Raw genomic sequence first — 17,217 nt, 5'->3', positions numbered from 1 at the left:
CATACACCCAAATTTGGCGTGTTTTTGATACATAAAAACAGAATTTATCGAAGACACCTGCCGTGCTTTTTGTTCTTCATTCGTACTGCCATCAACACCAATCACCATTCGTCCATCGAGAAGAAATCGACGACGCCAGCGGCGTGCCAGTGGGAACGTCTCGTGAACGTCGTCTGCGGCGTTCTTGTGTGTGTGAAAGGCGAGTCGCGTTTTTAAGCGAAGCTTGAAGTAATTGACTTGTGAGCGCGACGAGGTTCGCTAAAAAAAGCAGTTTGCGGCTCTATATGAGGAGGCTAGACGCGAACAATGCGAAAAGCATGCCCCCTCAAGAAACGCGTAGCAAGAGGGCTGTACTAGCTGTACTTCCTTGCTATCCCCACCGAGAACGGCATAATCTTTGTTGGTTGCGTTCCGTGAAAATAATCAAACGACGCGAAGCTGCCATTAACTTGCACCGGTTCACGGCTGTGCACTGCACTGCGACTCGCAGCTTGTCAGACGCCATCGCGACGCTGCGTCTCGGTTTGCGAGGGTAAAGCGTTCTTGCCTAGCGCTGTTTGCGATAACCGCGGTATCGGCGTTTCATTGAAATAGTTCGTGTTGGCGGATTAAAAATGATCTGCTGGACAACGCTTAAGGTCAATATCATGAATTGCACATTTCAGGAAAATTCCGGTTTCGAGAAAATTGAATTCCTAAACCGCGTTTAAATGATCGCGTCACGGTTGACGGTTTTTTCGTTGGCCCGTTCTAGAGGCTGACGAACACTGGAAAGAACATAAAAGACGCCACGCTGATTCAGACCGAAAATGGCGTTCCGGGGACGGGCGCTACCTAAATAAAGAAAGCAGGACGTTAGGCACGCTGTAGCCAAGTTTAAGGGCTCCTGAATATTTTAACGATATTGCTTGCAAACAATGGCATGTGACATAAACAGCGAGCATAGCTTATTGCGTTCGGTACTTTAGCGAGGTGTGTATCTAGGGCGCACGGACGGACGCTGGTGTATGCGTCCGTGCGGATTGTTTATACAGAAAAGTAACGGTGGGGAAAAGTCACCAATGACTACGGCATGTACATATTGCGGCGGCCGTGTTGGGAAGTACTGCGCATTCTAGTAATTTTTGGTTCTTTATCATTTTTTCGTGGCGAAGACATTGCACAACGTAATGTCGCGTAGGCGTGGCGTGGCGCGCATTTGAACAAAGGCCTCGTATTTGGACGTTTCGAATGTATCTTCATCACGCTTATGTAAACTGCTATTTTGCCTACCAATATACTCCTTATACTGAGTACGTACAGGGGTGTCCAAAACTTCTCAGGCCGCGATGCCCTCCATGGGGTTAAATAGGATGGCGGCTTGGGAACTTAATTAATTTTGAACACCCCTGTACGGGATATTAACATTTATCCTTGTAAGTCCGGGTTATATGGGTCAGAGGTCAGGATGTGTCGGTGGTTTTATATTGTGCATCGGTTCGCTATTCATTCAAAGCGGCTTCTTGGTACAGTTATGACGTGTACATATGTTTTTGGTAATTAATGAAGCGTGCACTTATTGATATTTTCAGACCGTGCTGATGCCATGCCGTCCGGCGGTCCAAGCTACGGCAGCTACTGCTGTGTGTCGTGGTGCTTTGACAACGGCAGAACCCAGAAGAAGCCTATCTTGACTTGGAATAAAAACATTGCGGGAATTCTGTCTCTTTGATACATATGAGCGCTTGTACCAAAACACAGAAGACAAGCGCGATGGATAAAGCCGTAGTGAATTATGATTACCTCTGTCTCCAACTGTTACAACTTAATCGAAATAAAAATTGCGTCACTACCTCAATTCACACCAAATATTGAACTAGACAAAAGAGTGAATCGCTAAATCAAAGCGACAAATAAAAGCATTGCCATTTGGGTGACGAAAAGTGGTCAGAAATGACAATTCCCTCTAGTAATTTTTGTAGGAAACTCTATGGTCCATGGTGGTAGAACGATCGCAGCGCCAGATTCCCCTCTAGGTCTACTAATATGAAACTCTATGGCTCTTGTTATATTCCTTTCTCTATGCTGCGGCGCTAGCATCTGCTACCGCCTAAAGGACCTTACAACAGCCGATGATGTGTCGTGCCTTTCTGCTTCATTGTCATCCCGCGTCGCGGCGCTCCATGTGTTGTCATCAAGGAGGATTTTTTTTTTTTTATATAACGGCGGCCGCATTTCGATGGGGGCGCAATGCGAAAACACCCGTGTACTTAGATTTAGGTGCACGTTAAAGAACCCCAGGTGGTCAAAAATTCCGGAGTCCCCCACTACGGCGTGCCTCATAATCAGAAAGTGGTTTTGGCACGTAAAACCCCATATATTATATTTTTTATATATCCTCCTTGGTTGTCATCAGTGACCGTATCTGTCTGTCTGAAAAACATTTATTTAGGTAGGTTTTGCATCAACACTAGGTGGGCTCCCCCTTACGGGAGCCCATTGGCGTCGGCCGCCGCCCGGGCCCGCTCGACCAAGGCCCGTTGGGCCGTCAGGTCAGAGCAGCCGAGCAGGCCTGCCTCCCAGTCCTCCCGGGAAGGGTTGGGTAGGGGGGTTAGATTTGGGGTTTTTTGACATGCCCATACCATGTGGAAAATGTCTGAGGACTTTTCCCCACAGTGCGGGCACTCCCCCGTGCAAGCGGGGTCAAAGTATTTTAGGGCTGCCGGGCACAGCAGAGTTTTGGTATAAAGGCGAAGGAGAATGCGCTCCTCCGCCATTGTGAGGACCTTACAGGGCTTGGGATAGATGGCATGGCCAGATTGGTAGAGCTGAACGATCTCTTTGAAAGTATAGGCGGGGTTGCGTTCGGGGTCCGGATCGGTGGGGGACGAAGGTGATGCCAGGAAAGTGAGCGCGCGGGCGACGGCATCGGCCGTCTCGTTTCCTTCGAGGCCCGTGTGAGCGGGAGTCCAGATAATCGTAGGTGCGAGGGGGCACCGAGATAGTCGTTGTTTTGCAAAATTTTGTAGGCAAGGTACGGTATGTGCCCCTGCTCAATATTGCGGCAAGTACCCCTCGAGTCGGTGATGATGACCCTTGAGTGTTGATCTGCGGCGGCTAGCGCGATGGCAACCACCTCCGCGTGTGTAATGTTGTGTGCACGGAAAGTGAGTCCATTTACTGCTGTGTTTTGGTGGACGACTGCGGCCGTGTACCAACCCCCATGGTACGGGCCGGAGGCGTCCACGTAGAAGACTCCGTGTTTGTGTCCGTAGTGGCGAGCCAAGGCTTCCGCCCGCGCGAGGCATCTGCCGCTATGGTCCTCTCGTGTCATGTTGACCGGAAGAGGGCGCACGTGCAGGGCATACCTGCACGTGACGGGTTTTGGATTTGTGGCGGATGGACGTGCGTTTCGGGGCTCCGTGGCGACGACGAAATCATAAGTTTTTGTGCATGCTTTGAGCTTGCTTCTGTTTTTATTTGCTGTTTTTTTGTATTTAAATAGTAATTGGGCGTGCGGACGCTCCTGTGTCGAGGCTTCAGCGACTTCGTTCGTGGCTAGGTGGTCTTTTTTCTTCTTGTTGGCTGATGTTTTTGAAGAGTTTTGTTTTGCATGGAGCGGGGGCGGAAATTTTGAATTCGTAGTAAGCGTGGTAAACGTGCCGGCTTTGTCTGGGTCTGGCGGTTTCCCTCGTTGGGCCTGGGTGCTAGGCGGGACTTGTTTGATAGGCGTATGTAACTATCTCAGCTAGCTCTTCGACGTGATTTGGCGGACGTGCTCGTTGAGCCTGAGGAAGTAGGCCTAGCGATGAAACCAAACAAAGGGAAGGCCGCGGGGGATGCAGAGCTAGTGCAGTGCGACGAGTGCCTGCGCTGGTGCTCCCTCGACGAGACCAGTTTCCAGAGCTTAGCAGACGCGGAGGAGTCTAGCTTTACGTGCAGGCTGTGCGAAAAGGTCAGGGAAGCAGTCCAAAAACTAGAAGGAAATTGGACAGCCAAGTTCGAGGAGCTGAAAGCAGACCTGAAGGAGGAGCGGGAGAGGCGGTTAGCTTTGCAGGCGAAAGTCGCCGAGTTGGTCAAGGTGGAAGCGGTGCAGGCCGCGCAGTTAGTAAGAACTGTGGCCGAGCTTGGAGAAGAGAAGGAAAGGAGAGCAGAACTGCATAGGCGTCTCGATGCGCTTGAGACGCGCGCAGCGGAGAATGATGGGTCGGGACACCAAGCCGGGGGCAAAAGCACAGAAAGTATGGTAGACCCTACATGCGAAGTCGGGGGCAGGGGGGCAGAGCAAGCGGTAGTCAGCTCGCCGCCGGTGAATCGGCGTAGTTATAGCGAGGCAGCGCAACACGCCCCGCGGGAGGCGACGCTGCAGCCACAGGGGCGCCAGCGAGCGCGAGGAGAGGAGGGGAACAAGCTAACCCCAAGAAATGAGCTCATAGCCAATGATAAGCACAACCTGGAAGTTAGGAGGGAGGGAAAGAATGCCCTAGTACTTTTCGGTGGTGATTCAAATATGAGGAGGTGCAAAAGAGCTATAATGGAGCGGGCAAAGGGTGATAAGCGGGTAGCAGTCGGGACGTTCCCAGGCAGGACAATGGACGCAGTTCTGAAAGAAACAAAAAGCGAGCTTTCTGAGAATGTTGCAGAGCGCAATTTGGTAGTGGTAGCGGCGGGGCTAAATGATGTGTTGAATGGTGAAGCTGCAAAAGTAGTTGAAAGATTAGCGGAGGGAGTTGACGATTTAAGGGCGATAGCACAGCAAGTCCAGATCGTGGTATGCACAGTGCCGGAGGTGCAAGGAAGGAACGGAGCAATTGCCAAGGACGTTGTGGCTCTAAATTGTGAAATAAGAAAGCTAAGCCAGGAGAAAGGATTTGAAGTGGCAGGCATAAACAGAGAAGTGCATAGAGCAGGCTCTGGCGGAGGCTTTACACGAGATGGCATCCACTTTAATGGAAGGCTAGGAGCCGAGATCGGCTGGCGCCTGGCAGGTCGGGCAGTAGCTTTTTTAGGGGGTCCACGGCGCCTCAGGGCGTAGGGGTAGGTGGAAACAGTGTGGAAAGTTCAACAGTAGAGGCTGACGCCAATAAAATGGCCACTAGGAGGTCCAGGAAGAAAACTACAAATAAATTTAACAACAGGATCAGGTACATAAACATGCAAGGCGGTAGAAAGAGAGCGAGGTGGTTGGAAATAGAACAGCAGTTAAAGGACGAAGAAGTAGGTGTATACGCGCTATGCGAAACACACCTCAGGGATCTAGAAGCCCCACCGCTGATTGAAGGCTACGTCTGGGAAGGGAGCAATAGAACAACAACGGAGAGGAAGGGAGGAGGAGTAGGTATGCTCATACACCAAGGAACAAATTGGCAAAGAATAAAGTTAACTTGCAAAGAACATGTCTGGGTATCAGCTACAATTGCCGGTAAAAAAGGCATGGCTAGGAGTAGTTTATTTAGGGACAGGGGACAAATACAGGCAAGAGAACAAAGATCTAGTGAAGTGTCTCGATGACGATATAAAGCAGTTTGGAGAAGGTGCTGATATTTGTCTGCTGGGTGACATGAATGGCCACATCGAGGATCTGGATGGATACACAGATTGTAATGGGAAGTTGATGCTAGACTTCTGTGAACGACACAACCTAGTTATAGCAAATATAGAAACTAAGTGTGAGGGACAAATCACGTGGGAGTCCCGTAACAGACAAACGACCATTGACTACTGCTTAATGTCGCAGGGATTGTACAGCAAGCTAGCAATAATGGAAATAGACGAAGAGGGGAAGTACAGCCTCGGAAGTGATCATAAACGTATTAGTCTACAGTTGGGAGCCCTACTCAAAAGAGAAATACGGGGAAGCCAAAAAGAGTACGCAAAATTAAATGACGCGCAAATAGCGCAAATAGCGGCTGGCATAGAGGAAGCAATAAAGAAATATCCCATGGAGAGGTGGGATTATAATCAGTTAGAACTACTCATTAGTACAAAAATAAAAGAGGTAAAAGGAGTAAACCGCTGGAGAGGAAAGGGGAAGCCACGAAGTTGGTGGAATAAGGAAATTAAAGAGGCCATCGAACAACGACGGTGGGCATCTCGGGAACACAGAGAAGCAAAGAGGGCGCAATTATCTGAAGAGGAAATAGGCCAAAAATGGGAATATTATCGACAAAAGAAACAACAAGTGCAGGTCCTCGTCCAGGCAATAATAAAGCAGTCCTCTGATCGCTGGCTGGCTGAAGTTCGCGATGCAACTAGGGGGGTCAAGAAAATTCTGGAACCATATAAGCTGGCTGGGTAAAGCTAATCACAGAAAAGAGGAACAGATTCACGATGCCGAAGGAAATTGTTTAGAGGGAGATGACGCTGTGAACTACATTGGTTCAGTTATAGCAAAGTCATTTAGGAAAGACGATAGGGTAATCGCCCCAAGTGAGGGAGCAACACAGAATAGCATAATAGAAAACAGCTTAGAATTGACCAATCTTAACTGGAAAAAGGCGGAAGCAAATGTTCCAAAATGCACGTCCGCGGGGATAGACGAAATTCCAATCAAGTTAATTAATGAACTTGGCCCAAGAAGCAAGGAAACGCTGATAAAAGCATTGGAGGCAGTCATAACAAATAAGCGAATTCCGCACAGCTGGAAACAGAGTAAAATGAATTTGATTTATAAAGGGAAAGGTGATAAGAAGAACATAAAATCTTTCCGACCAATTACGATAACATCAGTTATATATAGGCTGGCGATGCAGGCGGTGAAATTAAAAATGCAGTCATGGGTAGAAAGTAATGGAATACTTGGAGAACTTCAGAACGGGTTCAGAAGTGGTAGGCGCTTAGATGATAGCCTGTTCGTGCTTACCCAGTGCATAGAAATAGCTAAGGCGGAAAATAGACCTCTGTATTTAGCCTTCCTGGACATAAGGGGTGCGTACGACAATGTGAACAGAGAACTCCTGTGGAACATATTAAAAGCTGAAGGTATCGGTAATGAGGTAATTGATTTTCTACAGGAACTATATCGAGAAAATAATGTTGAAATAACATGGGAAAGAATCAAGAGTACGACAACTGTCGAGGTTCACAAAGGATTAAGGCAAGGTTGTCCTCTATCACCGCTGCTGTTCATGCTTTATATGATAAGCATGGAAAGAAGGTTACAACAATCTAGGGTATAATCTGTCGTACAGATTAGGCGAAAAGGTTGTTGAGCAACGACTACCAGGTTTAATGTATGCGGACGATATTGTACTGTTAGCAGATAGCCAGGAAGATTTGCAAACTCTGGTTAATTACTGTGGGGACGAAGGAGACAGTTTAGCTTTAAGTTTTAGTGCAGCTAAGTCCGGTGGGATGGTTTTCAACGATACAACTGATCAAGAGCTTACAATACAAGGCCACGAAATACCCCAAGTGGCCGAATACAAGTATCTCGGGGTATGGATAAACAAAGGGCAGATGTACACGGAAAAGCACGAACAGTCTCTAATAGCAAAAGGGCGAAGAGATGCCGGGATAATGAAACATAAGGCATTGTGGGGTTACAACAGGTATGAGGTACTGAGAGGCATTTGGAAGGGAGTAATGGTGCCGGGGCTTACTTTCGGGAATGCGGTCCTGTGTTTAAGGGCAGAGGTTCAGTCGAGACTAGAAGTAAATCAGAGAGCTGTGGGAAGGTTAGCACTAGGTGCCCACGGGAAAACCACAAACGAAGCAGTACAGGGAGATATGGGCTGGGCATCATTCGAAGCAAGGGAAGCTCAGAGTAAAATCCTATACGAAAAACGTATGAGGAAATTGGATGATAACAGGTGGGCCGCCAAGGTGTTTAAATACCTATACAGAAAGAGCGTTGACTCACAATGGCGGAAAAGAACTAGGAAGCTAACCAGTAAGTATGCCAGACACGAGGACGAAAAAGGACAGAGCATTAAACTACAGGTTAAAAAAAGCGGAAGGTAAAAATTGGATAAATTCAATGGAAAAGAAGCATAGCGTAGAACTATATCGATACTGGAAACAGCAGATCAGGAAGGAAGCGTTTTATGATAACTCAAGAGGCAGTGCCCTACTCTTTGAAGCTAGATCAGGATGTCTTAGAACACGGAGCTATAAAAAGAAATTTAACGAAGAAGAAGACACATGTACTGTGTGTGGTAAATATGTAGAAACAATGGAACACCTCATACTAAAATGTGATGGTATCAATCCCGATGTCGATGCGGCCACAGTCACCCTTCCTGAGGCCCTAGGGTTCAGAGATAATGATAGTCATGTAAATAAATGTGCGGTGGAAATTAGCAAAAGGCGATTGGAGGATTGGTGGCTCAAAAGCAGAGAGGGGACATAAGGTTAAAAGGGTAGGAAGACGTATTTAAAGAAAATCGAGAAATTCAATAACACATAACACAGATAAAAATAAAAGGCGAAATAAAAATCTGAGCATGGTGGCAACTGCCATCGCCCCGTTTCAAAGGGGACGCTCCTACCATCCATCCATCCATCCATCCATCCTCCGGTATGCCCTGCACCCTGTATAAGTTGAGAGAAATGGTCATCGATGAGGAAGGGTTTAGCAGCATAGGGAGTGACCATAAACGCATCATTTTGAAAATGGGATATGTAGTTGGGAAAGAGAGCAACGAAAGCAAAATGGCCAGTCCAAATTTGAACGCTGAACAAATAGCAAATATAGTCACTAGAGTGGAGGAAGAAATTGGCAAGTCGCCAAGTAAGGGGTGGGAATATGGTGAGCTTCTAAGTGTAGTAACGACAGAAATACGGAAAGAGAAACAACATGTTCATTGGAAAGGAAAAAAGAAACCGAAAAGCTGGTGGAACAAGGAGATACGAGAAGCGATCGCCGAACGACAGAAAGCATCTCGAGAGCACAGGCAGGCAAAGAAGGCGCAGTTGTCACAGGATGAAGTAACCGGTAAATGGGAAATATACCGGGAGAAAAAGTCTATGGTTCAAATACTGGTGCAAGCAAAATTAAAAGGTGAAAGTGAAAGTTGGTTGTCAGATATACGTGAGAAAAAGAAGGCCGCACCTAGAATATTTTGGAATCACATAAAATTATTAGGCAGGAAATCAACAACAATACAACAACATATCCTAGACGAAGATGAAAACAGACTGGAAGGAGAAGCAGCAATAAATTACATCCAAAAAGTAACAGCCGAATCTTTCCAAGGCAAGGACGAGGTTGTATTTGAAGAAAAAAAGAGCATGAAAGAGACCCAAGGGGGAAAGGAGCTAGTGCTTACAAATTTAAACTGGAAGAAAGCGGAAGAGAAAATTCCTAAGCGCACAGCCACAGGGCTAGACGAGGTTCCCGTTAGGCTGATAAATGAACTGGGACCAAAAAGTAAGGAAGCTCTCGTGAAAGCAGTTGAAAAAACTTTGAAAGATAGACGAATACCAGACAGTTGGCGACAAAGTAGAATGAATTTAATTTATAAAGGCAAGGGGGAGAAAGACAGAATTCACTCGTATAGACCGTTGACCATTACATCGGTAATATACAGGCTAGCAATGCAGGCAATCAAATTAAAGCTTCAAGCATGGGCAGAAAATAATGGCATTTTGGGAGAGCTTCAGAATGGCTTTAGAATAGGTAGGCGTTTGGATGATAACTTGTTTGTTCTTACTCAGTGTATTGAGATATCAAAAGCAGAAAGCAGACCGTTGTATGTGGCCTTTTTGGACATTACAGGAGCATACGACAACGCAGACCGCAGCATTTTGTGGGATATTCTGGAAGGGGAAGGCTTAGGTAACGATTGTATACAGCTTTTGAGAGAGATTTACCTAGAAAATACTGTTTGCGTTGAATGGGAAGGGATGAGGAGCGCGGAGAAAGTTCATATCAACAAGGGACTGAGGCAGGGGTGCCCTTTATCCCCGCTGCTGTTTATGATGTACATGGTGAGGATGGAGAGGGCGCTAGAAGGAAGTAATATCGGGTTCAATCTCTCATACAAACAGGCAGGTACAGTAATAGAGCAGCAACTCCCAGGTTTATTTTATGCGGACGACATTGTGTTGCTCGCAAACAAGCAAAGTGATTTGCAACGTCTGAATATCTGTGGACAGGAAGGCAACAATTTAGGTTTGAAATTTAGTGTTAGAAAATCAGGTGTTATTGTATTCAATAAAAACAGTGAACAGACAGTGGAGATACAGGGCCAAGAAATACCTCGGGTAACAGAATATAAATACCTTGGTATATGGATAAACGAAGGCAACGGATATATGGAAACACAGGAAAAAACCATAACAGTCAAGGGGAAGAGAAATGCAGCCATAATGAAGCACAGAGCGCTATGGGGATACAATAGGTACGAGGTCCTCCGAGGTATGTGGAAAGGGGTAATGGTTCCAGGACTTACTTTTGGAAATGCGGTTGTTTGCTTTAAATCAGGGGAACAATCAGGACTCGACGGGAACCAAAGGTCAGTGGGTCGCCTCGCATTGGGCGCTCACGGGAAGACTACAAATGAAGCTGTGCAAGGGGATATGGGCTGGACTAGTTTTGAAGTGAGGGAAGCTCGCAGTAAAATTGAGTATGAAGTACGGCTGAGGAATATGGAGGAAAGTAAATGGGCTGGGAGAGTGTTCAGGTATCTGTACAGGCAAAACATTGATTCACAGTGGAGGAAAAGAACTAGGAAGCTTACCAGCAAGTATGCGGCCTGTGGGGTGGGCAACACAGCAACAAAGAAGGTCAAGCGGAAAGTCAGAGAGGCTGAATTAATCTCGTGGGTGGCGGCAATGGAAAAGAAACCTGCCATGAGTAACTACTTGAGGGGAAAAAACGAAATTAGGAAAGAAACCATTTATGATAACTCAAAGGGAAGCTCATTACTTTTCGAAGCGAGATCGGGATGCCTTAGAACACGCACCTATAAAGCGAGATATAAGAAGGAAGAAGAAGCATGTGCTTGCTGCGGTAAAGCTAGGGAAACGACGGAGCATATTTTATTAGAATGTGAAGACGTCCATCCAGCGGTCGATTTAGGCACCACTGGCCTCCTTGAAGCCCTTGGGTTCAGCGGGAGCAGTGGTAAAGCAAACAGGTCCGCAATAGACATCAGTAAGAGGCGATTGGAGGATTGGTGGAAGTAGGGAAACGACAAAGGACGGAGACGTACAAAAGCACAGTTCGCAATAGGGTATCAGAAAATTTGGACGTGGTAGTTCATAGTGTTTTGTTTTTTTCATTGGTTAACCTAGGTAGGATATTAGGCAGCATAGTAGCAAGAGCTTGGTGGCGCAAGCCACCGCCCCGTTTCAAAGGGGACGCTCATAACATCCATCCATCCATCCATCCATCCTCCACTGTGATGGGATATGTACGTGCTCTTCCGTATATATGTATTGAATGATGGATGTGTAGTCGGGCAAGGAGGCGGCGACCCGACGGCGTTTTAGAGAGTCTCGTGTATTGGTTCATCAAGTGTGCCTCTCGCAGCTCTTTAAAGGTGTTCACCATCCCCAGGCCCAGGAGGCGCAGGTTGGAGGTGCTGACCGGGAGGTCGAGGGCACGCTTGTAGATTTTACGGAGAATGACTTCTAGTGCATTCTCGTCAACTTTGCGTAGGTGGAGGTATGGAGCCGAGTAAAGGACTCGACTGGTTACAAATGCATGCGCCAGCCGCAAGGCGTCTTTGCATCGTAACCCCCCGCGCTTGTTCGAAACCTGGCGGACCATCCGGCCCACCTGGTCCCCCACCTTACGCAATTTGGCCAATGTTGTGTAAGCTTTTCGATTTTTGTGAATAAAGAGCCCCAGTACTCGGATCTCGTCGTGTTCGGGTATGGGTCCACTGTTAAGGGAGAGGTCGATTTTGGTAGTGCACTTTGGTGAGGGGCGTATGTGCACAAATTCAGATTTGGACGGGGAGCACTGAAGGCCGCATCGACGGGCATAGTTGTCTACGATGTCCGCCGCTTGCTGCAGGTTGGCCTCCATTTCTCCTACCGAGCCGTGTTTAGACCAGATGGTTATGTCGTCGGCATACAGCGCGTGCTGGATGCCGTCGACCCTCGCCAGCTGAGCGGGAAGTTTCATCATCGCCAAATTTCATTTCAGACACACACAAGACAAAGGGACAGGGCGCCAACTAGCCCAGCAGGAAGTGCTTTACGGTTCTACGTATCGCCATTCAACGCCGTGCCGCCCTCAAACAAGTGGCCTCACCGAACGCACGAATCGTACGCTTACCAACATGTTGTCACTGTACGTCTCAGCTGCATGATCACAGGAACTGGGATGCCGTGCTGCCCTTTGTCACGTACGTACGTCGCATGCAATACAGCCTAGCACGAAGCAACAGGGTATGCGCCTTTCCATCTGTTGTACGCTCGCAGTCCCCAAACGTTCTTGGACACAATTTTGCAATTGCCACTTTCACGCGTCCCCTGATATGCTGATTTCTCGCATAGCTGTAGTCTCCTATAATCCGGCTTCGCCGCGTGACTTTACTGCGGCGGTCGGTATGCTTGTAGGGTAGTACGGGAGATGGCGCGAGTGTTGCTCTGCTAACGCCACCTAACGGCGGGGTTACTTGGGCGCAAAAAGAAGGCTCTTCCTCTTTGGTTCGGGTTCGGAAAGCGGCGCCGACGTTCTGCGCATGCGCCGATCCATGCTTCTGCGAGACCGTCTCGCGAGGCCTTCCCCGGAATGGACGAACACGATCTTCGAACGTGCCACCGTTCGCGTGACCATACGCGCGAATGACCAGGCGTTGGCGAACATATTCGCTCACTATCCGGTCGCGGTGAGTCGGACTTCCGCGATTTGTCGCGCGCCCGTCGGCATGTTTTGGGGATAGCAACTCGGCTAGCAGGCATTGATCTATGAAAGGTGCAATAAATGCCCTTGTGATTGTTTACACTACTGTGTTGTCATTCCTTTGACCCAAGAGCACGGGTGAGGACTCCAAATCTGGCTGCCCAACGTGGGGCCTCTTGGGGCATCGGACGATATTTTTAACAGTTTCGCTTCGTTCGAGACCTTTGTTTGAACCGAAGCGTAGGGCTAGCGTGAATTTTGATCGCTAGAGTTGGCGGCGTGCTTTCTTGAGCGAGGCGACGGTGGCTACAGTGTTTTGGACTTGTCAACGTGCTAAGCCTTTTCGCCAGTGTTCTTTTTAAATGACATTCGTCCGTACGAGAGCCACGTGGTCTGCATCCTGGGAGAGCGAGGCTTAGCACCCTCGGAGCATTGACAAGCCTCAAGCGAGTACGGAAGCCTCGTGGGTGGTCCGAATTTCTTATGTGTAAATAGTTTCTATCTCTGACTCTGATGTAGTCACGGCTCTGGGAGCCTAGTGGCCGCGGGCCACGGGTGCCACTACGGGTTGCCTAGTATTGCGGCCTGGCACCGGGCGCCCCGACACCGTCTGGGACGGTGGGCGCCGTCAACTTGGATTATGTGTCCATCAAGCGGGGTAGCACCACCTAACAGAGCTGACGTCTCCTCGCGGCTGCCTGTTTAGCGCCCATTTTGGGTATTGTTTTTTGGATGCCGGTTGTCAGGGTAGCTTTAGGCCTAAGGCTTTACGAAGCTGCCCGTCGCACGTGGAGCGACACAACCTGGTGGAACGTGGCGTTGAGGTGTTGCACTTTGCTCCCCTCATTCTAGTTAGCCTCGCACGAATTGAAATTACTCGTTCGACTAGAGAAAGCGAGCTTCGTTCACGTCAACTAAACATCTGAGCGGCCACCCGGTCTTTTGCTAGCCGAGTTGAACATCGTACCTGGGCGATGCGCATGCAGAATTCTTCTCCCTTGCACTACTTTAGTGTTTGCCGAGTGCGTTGAGTGTGCGCAGCGTGAGTGGAGTCACCCCTAGTTTGCTATCACCTGCACATCGCCTGTGCCGCTGCCCCGGACTACGATCGAGCCACCCCGGGCAATGGTGATGCTGTGGCCAGTTCGGCGTAGCGACTTCTGCGGCCGCCTGTATCCGGCTCGCAACCTTTGGCGGCAGAGAAGAGCCAGCGGTCACCAACAGCTACTGCGGCTCTCGCCAGCAGGGCGCGTCGGCGCGAGCGACGCTTGCTCGTACTGACTACTGCGTCGCCGTTTCCGTAGTCCTGTAACACTTCATTTGGGCCTAGTTGGTACATAATTCTGAACTAAACGTAACAGCGCAAACACCTGTTACGTTTAGTTCCGCAGTCCTGGCCTGGAATCGTGCCGTCAAGTCTGCAGAGCTGCTGCTGTGACCAGCGGACGCTAGCGGTGTACCCAAGGACAATGTCGGCTCGCATGTTATGGACAGCGTGTGGACATTTCCTTGGCGCGGCCACTGTTGCATGTACTACCTTATTCGCGAAGCACGCCTTTATGTTAGACCGTGTGACATGTTTCGCCGGAATATGTAGTGTTGGGGGATGCGCGACTCTTGCGCGTCCCCTGACATGTTGTTTTCCCGCATAGCTCCAGAAATTTCCTATAATCCGGCTTCGCCGCGTGGCTTTACTGCGGCGATCGGTATGCTTGCAGGGTAGTACGAGAGATGGCGTGAGTGTTGCTCTGCTAACGCCACCTAACGGCGGGGTTACTTGGGAGCAAAAGGAGAAGGCTCTTTGGCTCGGGGAGCGGCGCGGACGTTCTGCGCATGCGCCGATCCATGCTTCTGCGAGACCATCTCGCGAGGCCTTCCCCGGAACGGAATGGACGAACACGATCGTTCGAACGCGCCACGGTTCACATGACCGTATGCGCGAATGACCAGGCGTTGGTGTCTAGCACGGGGCAAACATTTTTGCTCGTTATCCGGTCGCGGTGAGTCGGACTTCCACGATTTGTCGTGCGCCCATCGGCATGTTTTGTGGATAGCAACTTGGCTAGCAGGCATTAGACTATGAAAGGTGCAATGAACGCAGGTGCATTCATTCCACAGACGTTGTGTCGTGCCGAAGAAGCGCGTTGGCTCGCTTGCTTAAGAACACCATCTTCGCAAGTTTTAACCAAGGCATGCATAACGCCCGGCATGTACATGTCACTTTCGCTTCTGGCAATCATGTGTTACTGTGGGCACCTCTACGGAAGAAAGGCTTGTATTGCAAGTTTGTCTCGACGAACAGCAGTCCATTCGTGATACTCAGCAAAGTGACATCAACTACGTCATTGCAAAACTGACCGCCAATAATCAACGGTCGCGGCAGGCTCAGGTGGTTCATGTGGCCCGCCTGAAGCAGTACCATCATAGGGTTCCTGAATCAAGAACTACCAATTATGTGGATCCCTAACTTGCTCGACAAGCTTCGTCTGCGCCAGAGGAAGATGTTACACTGTGCGGCGGAGCCAAAGAAGTGGAACTGCGCACGGTGTAAAAAAGGCCCGACTGCCTGCGATCTCGTCTCTACGCCCCGTTGGCCACTTTGTAAATAAATCCAGCTCATCTGTAACCATATCAAAACTGTCAAGATGAACGAAATCGAGGTATTGTCGCTGTCACTGCATTGCAAGAAATCTGGTTATCAGCGGAAAAGACATTTTATCTAAGAAATCACCGTAGATTTCGTTTACACCGCCCTTTCCATGGTGGTGGCTTAGCTATCTTTACCTCTTCAAAAATTACACACCAGGCTAAAATATATTGCCAGCTTATGATTTCAGAAAGCGAAATTCTAGCTACAGACATTTCTATTCCAGGCCACATCTGACGGACATTAGTTAGTTTATTTTCCCGGAGGCATTCTGAACACTAATGTTCTACATACAGTAGTTACGTCCTGTAGAAAAGAAACTATCTTTGCCGGAAATTTTAACACCCATCATTAGTGGTAAACGTTTGTGGGATTGGGCTGCTAACAATAATTTATGACGCATTAATTAACACAAGAAACCCCACATTTATTTGTAGTCAGTCACTTTCCACGATAGATTTCACTTTTGCTAGCTCTAATTAGTCTATGTCCACATGGTCTGTTATAAACTTGGGCACAAGCAGTGATTATCTTCCCATGCTTTTTGAGCTTGTATGCCCGTTGACTCAAATTACTAAACATTCAAGTACTTTTGTTAATTCCAGCACATTCAAAAAGGCTATAAATTTATTTTCTGTTCTAAAAGATTCCGTTAAAAAGTCTCAATTCACTGTGCACTCCACTAAAAGTGGATTTTTTAACCCTTGGTGGAGTGCAGAGTGCTAATGCGATTACAGGATAAGAAAAGCAGCATTGCAAGAACTGCTTCATAAGCAGTGCCCTAGCAATTGGAGAGACTATAAGTTCGCAGCAGCAACATTTAAAAGAAAAGGGGCAAATGTGAAAGACAACTTTGATTGCAAGCACTTTGACTTTCTTTCAAAGGCCACCAACAGAAAAGCACTTTTTTCGATTTCTGATAAATAAAAAGGTCCTTCCGGCACAAATAAACGCTGACTCTGTTGTTCGAACACCCTGCGAAATGGCCAAATTACTGGAAGCTATTGCTAAAGGTCTAGAATGCCACTTTAAGTCTATTTTACCCTGTCGTGCTATGTCACCTATTCATGGTGAAGGCTTCGAAGAAGTTACAGTTATCGAGCTGAAAAACGTACTAAACCAGCTGTCTGATTCAGTGCCAGGCTCCGATGGCATTACTGCAGCAATAAGAACTTTAATATATCACCACACGCATTACTTACCATGGTAAACCATTCTATTAAAAATTTGTGGATTCCTCTGGAATGGAGACTTGCAAAAGTAATCCCATCATTAAAATAGCAAAGTGCCGGTTATGTCTTGGATAACATTGCACCAATATCTATTACTTCTAACCTAGCAAACTCGTTGAAAAAATCTTACACGACCACATAGATAATTGGCTGATAGAGAACATGATATTGAGCCCATTCCAAATTGGCTTCAGATGTGGGTGCTCAATTTAGTGCGCCGATGTCGACCTAGAAAGTTGTATTCAACTAGCTCGATGTCAGAAAAAATATGCAGCCTTAGTCACTTTGGATATCACTAAGGCATATGACAGTGCAGAGCATGTAAACCTAATAAATGAATTTCAGAATGCAGGTCTGCCAAATTATTTTGTCGTGTTGGTTTATGAATTTTTAAACAGCAGGGAATTTTACTGCAATCAATACATAATGTCTTTATTAATGTATCTACAGTCAAGAGGCCTACCACAAGGATCAGTCCTATCGCCATTGCTGTTTAATGTTTTATAGAGTACTGTACCTTTGCAACAGGATGTGCATGTGTACATATACACAAACGACCA

At 47.8% G+C, this 17,217-nt stretch overlaps 1 pseudogene; it reads right to left on the bottom strand.

The window, feature by feature from the left end:
• Window positions 1-2,465: 2,465 nt before the first annotated feature.
• LOC139052752 (uncharacterized) lies at window positions 2,466-3,313 on the bottom strand (annotated as a pseudogene).
• Between the last annotated feature and the right edge of the window lie 13,904 nt (window positions 3,314-17,217).

Source organism: Dermacentor albipictus, unplaced genomic scaffold (genome assembly GCF_038994185.2).
Source record: "Dermacentor albipictus isolate Rhodes 1998 colony unplaced genomic scaffold, USDA_Dalb.pri_finalv2 scaffold_32, whole genome shotgun sequence".
NCBI classification, from domain to species: Eukaryota; Metazoa; Arthropoda; class Arachnida; order Ixodida; family Ixodidae; genus Dermacentor; species Dermacentor albipictus.
Note: the sequence above shows the minus strand (reverse complement) of the source record. Positions and strands in the feature narration are given on the sequence as shown.